Consider the following 9039-nt stretch of genomic DNA (forward strand, 5'->3'; position numbering starts at 1 on the left):
TCATCAACACAGTGTTTACACCTGCCATCAACGGAGTGTTTATACCTGTCATCAACACAGTGTTTACACCTGTCATCAACACAGTATTTACTCCTGTCATCAACACAGTGTTTACATGCCATCAAGACTGTATTTACTCCTGTCAGCAACACCGTGATTATGCCTGTCATCAACGCAGTGTTTATACCTACCATCAACACATTGTTTACAACTGTCATCAATACCGTGATTATATATGTCATCAACACAATGTTTATACCTACCATCAACACAGTGTTTACACCTGTCATCAACACAGTGTTTATACCTGTCATCAACACAATGTTTATACCTGTCATCAACACAATGTTTACACCTGTCACCAACACTGTATTTACTCCTATCATCAACACAGTGTATACATCTCATCAACACAGTATTTACTCCTGTCATCAACAGTGTTTACACCTGTCATCAACACAGTGTTTACACCTGTCATCAACAGTGATTACACCTGCCATCAACACAGTTTTTATACCTACCATCAACACAGTGTTTACACCTGTCATCAACACAATGTTTACACCTGTCATGAACACAGTGTTTACACCTGTCATCAACACAGTATTTACTCCTGTCATCAACACAGTGTATACATCTCATCAAGACAGTATTTACTCCTGTCATCAACACAGTGTTTATACCTACCATCAACACAGTGTTTGCACCTGCCATCAACACAGTGTTTATACCTGTTATCAACACAGTGATTATACCTACCATCAACTGTGTTTACACCCGTCATTAACACACTGTTTACACTCGCCAGCAACAGTGTTTACACCTGTCATCAACACAGTGATTACACCTGCCATCAACACAGTGTTTACACCTGTCATCAACAGTGTTTATAACTGTCATCAACAGTGTTTACACCTGTCATTAACACAGTGTTCACAACCGTCATCAACACAGTGTTTATACCTGCCATCAACACAGTGTTTATACATGTCATCAACACAGTGGTTACACCAGCCATCAACACAGTGTTTGCACCTGCCAACAACACAGTGTTTATAACTGTCATCGACACCGTTTTTATACCTGTCATCGACACAGTGTTTCCTGTCGCCATCAACAGTGTTTACACCTGTCATCAACACAGTGATTACACCAGCCATCAACACAGTGTTTGCACCTGCCATCAACGCAGTATTTATACCTTTCATCAACATAGTGTTTACACCTGTCATCAACACAGTGTTTACACCTGACATCAACACAGAGTTTACTCCTGTCATCAACACACTATTTACTCCTGTCATCAACACACTGTTTACTTCTCTCATCAACACACTGTTTACTCCTGTCATCAACACAGTGTTTATACCTGTCATCAACACCGTCATTAAACCTGTCATCAACACAATGTTTACTCCTGTCATCAACAGTGTTTATACCTGTCATCCACACAGTGTTTACACCTATCATCAACACAGTGTTTACACCTGTCATTAACAGAGTGTTTACACCTGTCATCAACACAATGTTTACCCCTGTCATCAACACAATGTTTACACCTGTTATCAAGACAGTGTATATACCTGTCATCAACAGTATTTACACCCATCATCAACACAGTGTTAACACCTGTCATCCACTGTATTTGCACCTGCCAACACAGTGTTTATACCTGTCAAAGTGTTTACACCTGTCATCAACACAGTGTTTACGCCTGCCATCAACACAGTGTTTACACCTGTCATCAACACAGTGTTTATACCTGTCATCAACAGTGTTTATACCTACCATCAACCGTGTTTACACCCGTCATCAACACAGCGTTTACATTCGCCATCAACACAGTGTTTACACCTGTCATCAACAGTGATTACACCTGTCATCAACACAGCATTTGCACCTGTCATCAACACAGTGTTTTCACCTGTCATCAACGCAGTGTTTACACCTGTCATCAACACAGTATTTACTCCTGTCTTCAACACAGTGTTTACATGTCATCAACACAGTGTTTACACCTGGCATCAACACAGTGTTTACACCTGACATCAACACAGAGTTTACTCCTGTCATCAACACACTATTTACTCCTGTCATCAACACACTGTTTACTTCAGTCATCAACACACTGTTTACTCCTATCAACACAGTGTTTATACCTGTCATCAACACCGTCATTAAACCTGTCATCAACACAATGTTTACTCCAGTCATCAACAGTGTTTATACCTGTCATCCACACAGTGTTTACACCTATCATCAACACAGTGTTTACACCTGTCATCAACAGAGTGTTTACACCTGTCATCAACACAATGTTTACCCCTGTCATCAACACAATGTTTACACCTGTTATCAAGACAGTGTATATACCTGTCATCAACAGTATTTACACCCATCATCAACACAGTGTTAACACCTGTCATCCACTGTATTTGCACCTGCTAACACAGTGCTTATACCTGTCAAAGTGTTTACACCTGTCATCAACAGTGTTTACGCCTGCCATCAACACAGTGTTTACACCTGTCATCAACACAGTGTTTATACCTGTCATCAACACAGTGTTTACATCTGTCATCAACAGTGATTACACCTGCCATCAACACAGTTTTTATACCTACCATCAACAGTGTTTACACCTGTCATCAACATTGTGTTTATACTTGTCATCAACACAATATTCATACCAGTCATCATCACAATGTTTACACCTGTCATGAACACAGTGTTTACACCTGTCATCAACACAGTATTTACTCCTGTCATCAACACAGTGTATACATCTCATCAAGACAGTATTTACTCCTGTCATCAACACAGTGTTTATACCTACCATCAACACAGTGTTTACACCTGTCATCAACACAGTGTTTACTCCTGTCATCAACACAGTTTTTATACCTGTCTTCAACGCAGAGTTTAAACCTGTCATCAATGCAGTGTTTATACGTGTCATCAAGACAGTATTTACTCCTGTCATCAACCACCGTGATTATACCTGTCATCAACACAGTGTTTATACCTACCATCAACACAGTGTTTACAACTGTCACCAACGCAGTGTTTACACCTGTCATCAACACAATGTTTATACATGTCATCAACACAATGTTGACACCTGTCATCAACACAGTATTTACACCTGTCATCAACACAGTATTTAGTCCTGTCATCAACACAGTGTATGCATCTCATCGAGACAGTATTTACTCCTGTCATCAACAGTGTTTACACCTGTCATCAACAGTGTTTACACCTGTCATCAACACGGTGATCATACCTGCCATCACCACAGTGCTTACACCTGTCATCAACAGTGTTTACACATGTCATCAACACACTGTTTTCACCTGTCATCAACACAGTGATTATACATGTCATCAACACAGTGTTTCACCTGTCATCAACAGTGTTTACACCTGTCATCAACACACTGTTTACTTGTCATCAAGACAGTATTTACACCTGTCATCAACACAGTGTTTACACCTGTCATCAACACAAGTGTTTATACCTGCCATCAACAGAGTGATTATACCTATCATCAACACAGTGTTTACACCTGTCATCAACACTGCGTTTACACCTGTCATCAACATTGCATTTACACCTGTCATCAACACAGTGCTTATACCTGACATGAATATAGTGTTTATACCCGTCATCAACAAAGTTTTGCACCTGTCATAAATACAGCGTTTATACCTGCCACCAACAGTGTTTGCACCTGTCATCTACACAGTGTTTACACCTGTCATCAACACAGTGTTTAAACTTGTTATCATCGCAGTGTTTACACCCGTCATCAACAGTTTTTACACCTGTCATCAACACAGTGTTTGTAACAGTCATCAATACAGTGCTTATACCTGTCATCAACACAGTGTTTACACCTGTCATCAACAAAGTGTTTACACCTGTCATCAACACAGTGTTTACACCTGTCATCAACAAAGTGTTTACACCTGTCATCAACACAGTGTTTATACCTGTCATCAACATAATAATTACTCCTGTCATCAACACAGTGTTAACACCTGTCATCGACAGTATTTGCACCTGCCACCCACACAGTGTTTATACCCGTCATCAAAGTGTTTACACCTGCCATCAACACAGTGTTTGCACCTGCCATCAACACAGTGTTTATACCTGTCATCAACACAGTGATTATACCTACCATCAACTGTGTTTACACCCGTCATTAACACAGTGTTTACACTCGCCAGCAACAGTGTTTACACCTGTCATCAACACAGTGATTACACCTGTCATCAACACAGTGTTTACACCTGTCATCAACACTGCGTTTACACCTGTCATCAACATTGCGTTTACACCTGTCATCAACACAGTGCTTATACCTGACATGAATATAGTGTTTATACCCGTCATCAACAAAGTTTTGCACCTGTCATAAATACAGCGTTTATACCTGCCACCAACAGTGTTTGCACCTGTCATCTACACAGTGTTTACACCTGTCATCAACACAGTGTTTAAACTTGTTATCATCGCAGTGTTTACACCCGTCATCAACAGTTTTTACACCTGTCATCAACACAGTGTTTGTAACAGTCATCAATACAGTGCTTATACCTGTCATCAACACAGTGTTTACACCTGTCATCAACAAAGTGTTTACACCTGTCATCAACACAGTGTTTACACCTGTCATCAACAAAGTGTTTACACCTGTCATCAACACAGTGTTTATACCTGTCATCAACATAATAATTACTCCTGTCATCAACACAGTGTTAACACCTGTCATCGACAGTATTTGCACCTGCCACCCACACAGTGTTTATACCCGTCATCAAAGTGTTTACACCTGCCATCAACACAGTGTTTGCACCTGCCATCAACACAGTGTTTATACCTGTCATCAACACAGTGATTATACCTACCATCAACTGTGTTTACACCCGTCATTAACACAGTGTTTACACTCGCCAGCAACAGTGTTTACACCTGTCATCAACACAGTGATTACACCTGCCATCAACACAGTGTTTACACCTGTCATCAACAGTGTTTATAACTGTCATCAACAGTGTTTACACCTGTCATTAACACAGTGTTCACAACCGTCATCAACACAGTGTTTATACCTGCCATCAACACAGTGTTTATACATGTCATCAACACAGTGGTTACACCAGCCATCAACACAGTGTTTGCACCTGCCAACAACACAGTGTTTATACCTGTCATCGACACCATTTTTATACCTGTCATCGACACAGTGTTTCCTGTCGCCATCAACAGTGTTTACACCTGTCATCAACACAGTGATTACACCAGCCATCAACACAGTGTTTGCACCTGCCATCAACGCAGTATTTATACCTTTCATCAACATAGTGTTTACACCTGTCATCAACACAGTGTTTACACCTGACATCAACACAGAGTTTACTCCTGTCATCAACACACTATTTACTCCTGTCATCAACACACTGTTTACTTCTCTCATCAACACACTGTTTACTCCTGTCATCAACACAGTGTTTATACCTGTCATCAACACCGTCATTAAACCTGTCATCAACACAATGTTTACTCCTGTCATCAACAGTGTTTATACCTGTCATCAACACAGTGTTTACACCTGTCATCAACAGAGTGTTTACACCTGTCATCAACAGAGTGTTTACACCTGTCATCAACACAATGTTTACCCCTGTCATCAACACAATGTTTACACCTGTTATCAAGACAGTGTATATACCTGTCATCAACAGTATTTACACCCATCATCAACACAGTGTTAACACCTGTCATCCACTGTATTTGCACCTGCCAACACAGTGTTTATACCTGTCAAAGTGTTTACACCTGTCATCAACACAGTGTTTACGCCTGCCATCAACACAGTGTTTACACCTGTCATCAACACAGTGTTTATACCTGTCATCAACAGTGTTTATACCTACCATCAACCGTGTTTACACCCGTCATCAACACAGCGTTTACATTCGCCATCAACACAGTGTTTACACCTGTCATCAACAGTGATTACACCTGTCATCAACACAGCATTTGCACCTGCCATCAACACAGTGTTTATACCTGTCATCGACATATTTTTTATACCTGTCATCGACACAGTGTTTACTGTCACCATCAACAGTGTTTACACCTGTCATCAACACAGTGATTACACCGGCCGTCAACACAGTGTTTGCATCTGCCATCAACACAGTGTCTACAGTTGTCATCCACACAGTGTTTAAACCTGTCATCAACACAGATATTAAAACAGTCATCAACACAGTGTTTACACCTGTCATCAACAGTGTTTACACCTGTCATCAAAACAGTGTTTATACCTGTCATCAACACAGTGTTTACACCTGTCATCAACACAGTGTTTACACCTGTCATCAACACAGTGTTTTCTCCTGTCATCAACAGTGTTTATAACTGTCATCAACAGTGTTTACACCTGTCATTAACACAGTGTTTACAACCATCATCAACACAGTGTTTATACCTGCCATCAACACAGTGTTTACACATGTCATCAACACAGTGTTTACACCAGCCATCAACACAGTGTTTACACCTGTCCTCAACACAGAGTTTACTCCTGTCATCAACACACTGTTTACTCCTGTCATCAACACAGTGTTTATACCTGTCATCAACACCGTGATTAAACCTGTCATCAACACAATGTTTACTCCTTTCATCAACAGTGTTTATATCTGTCATCAACACTGTGTTTACACCTGTCATCAACACAGTGTTTGTACCTGTCATCCACACAGTGTTTACACCTATCATCAACAGTGTTTACACCTGTCATCAACACAGCGATTATAACTGTCATCAACACAGTATTTATGTCAGTCATCAACACAGTATTTATACCTGTCATCAACACAGTGTCTATACCTATCTTCAACAGTCTTTACACCTGTCAGCAACACAGTGTTTACACCTGCCACCAACACCGTGTTTATACCTGTCATCAACACAGTGATTATAACTGCCATCAATAGTGTTTATACCTGTCATCAACACCGTATTTATACCAGTCATCAACAGTGTTTACACCTGTCATCAACACCATGTTTATGCCTGTCATCAACACAGCGTTTACACCTGTCATCAACACAGCGTTTATGCCTGTCATCAACACAGTGTGCACACGTGTCATCAACACTGTGTTTATACCTGTCATCAACACCGTGTTGATGCCTGTCATCAACAAAGCGTTTACACCTGTCATCAACACAGCGTTTATGCCTGTCATCAACAATGTGTACACTTGTCATCAACACCGTGTTTATACCTGTCATCAACACAGTGTTTACAATTGACATCAACCCAGTGTTTACACTTGTCATCAACAAAGTGTTTATACCTGTCATCAACACAGTGTTTATACCTGTCATCAACACAGTGATTAAACCTGTCATCAACACAGTGTTTACACCTGTCATCATCACAGTGTTTATACCTGTCATCAACACAGTGTTTACACCTGCCATCAACACAGTGTTTACACATGCCATCAACACAGTGTTTACATCAGCCATCAACAGTGTTTACACCTGTCATCAACACAGTGTTTACTCCAGCCATCAACATAGTGTTTACACCTGTCATCAACACAGTTTTTATACCTGTCATCAACACAGTGTTTATACCTGCCATCAACACAGTGATAAAATCTGTCATCAACACAGTGTTTACACCTGTCCTCAACAGAGTTTACTCCTGTCATCAACACACTGTTTACTCCTGTCATCAACACAGTGTTTATACCTGTCATCCACACAGTGTTTACACCTATCATCAACTCAGTGTTTACACCTGTCATCAACACAGCGATTATAACTGTCATCAACACAGTATTTATACCTGTCATCAACACAGTATTTATACCTGTCATCAACGCAGTATTTATACCTGTCATCAACAGTGTCTATACCTATCATCAACACAGTCTTTACACCTGTCATCAACACAGTGTTTATACCTGTCATCAACACAGTGTTTATACCTGTCGTCCACACAGTGTTTACACCTATCATCAACACAGTGTTTACACCTGTCATCAACACAGCGATTATAACTGTCATCAACACAGTGTTTATACCTGTCATCAACACAGTATTTATACCAGTCATCAACACAGTATTTATACCTGTCATCAACAGTGTCTATACCTATCATCAACACAGTCTTTACACCTGTCAGCAACACAGTGTTTACACCTGCCATCGCCACCGTGTTTATACCTGTCATCAACACTGTGATTATAACTGCCATCAACAGTGTTTATACCTGTCATCAACACAGTATTTATACCAGTCATCAACAGTGTTTACACCTGTCATCAACACAGTGTTTATACCTGTCATCAACACCGTGTTTATGCCTGTCATAACACAGCATTTACACCTGTCATCAACACAGCGTTTATGCCTGTCATCAACACAGTTTGCACACTTGTCATCAACACCGTGTTTATACCTTTCATCAACACCGTGTTTATGCCTGTCATCAACAAAGCGTTTACACCTGTCATCAATACAGCGTTTATGCATGTCATCAACAGTGTGTACACTTGTCATCAACACCGTGTTTATACCTGTCATCAACACAGTGATTAAACCTGTCATCAACACAGTGTTTACACCTGTCATCATCACAGTGTTTATACCTGTCATCAACACAGTGTTTACACCTGTCATCAACACAGTGTATACATCTCATCAAGACAGTATTTACTCCTGTCATCAACAGTGTTTACACCTGTCATCAAACAGTGTTGCTCTCTCCGTTGTCATCCAGGGAACCCTGGATTTGTTTGGTCCTATGTTTCCAGATTGACGGAATATTCCTCGCCTGTACACGAGGCATCTGTTCCTTGAATTTGACCCAATGTTCACTTCCTATCTTTCTCAACAACCTCTTATTCCAATGATGACTGCTGCGTTCATCTCTCACCCCATTAAAGTCACCACTCCACCAAATTAATTGCACTTTCTCTGAATTGTCACGTAATTTTCCAACACC

This window comes from Chiloscyllium plagiosum, unplaced genomic scaffold (genome assembly GCF_037043375.1).
Source record: "Chiloscyllium plagiosum isolate Xiang-an unplaced genomic scaffold, Cpla_swu_hap1 HiC_scaffold_12, whole genome shotgun sequence".
Classification (NCBI taxonomy): Eukaryota; Metazoa; Chordata; class Chondrichthyes; order Orectolobiformes; family Hemiscylliidae; genus Chiloscyllium; species Chiloscyllium plagiosum.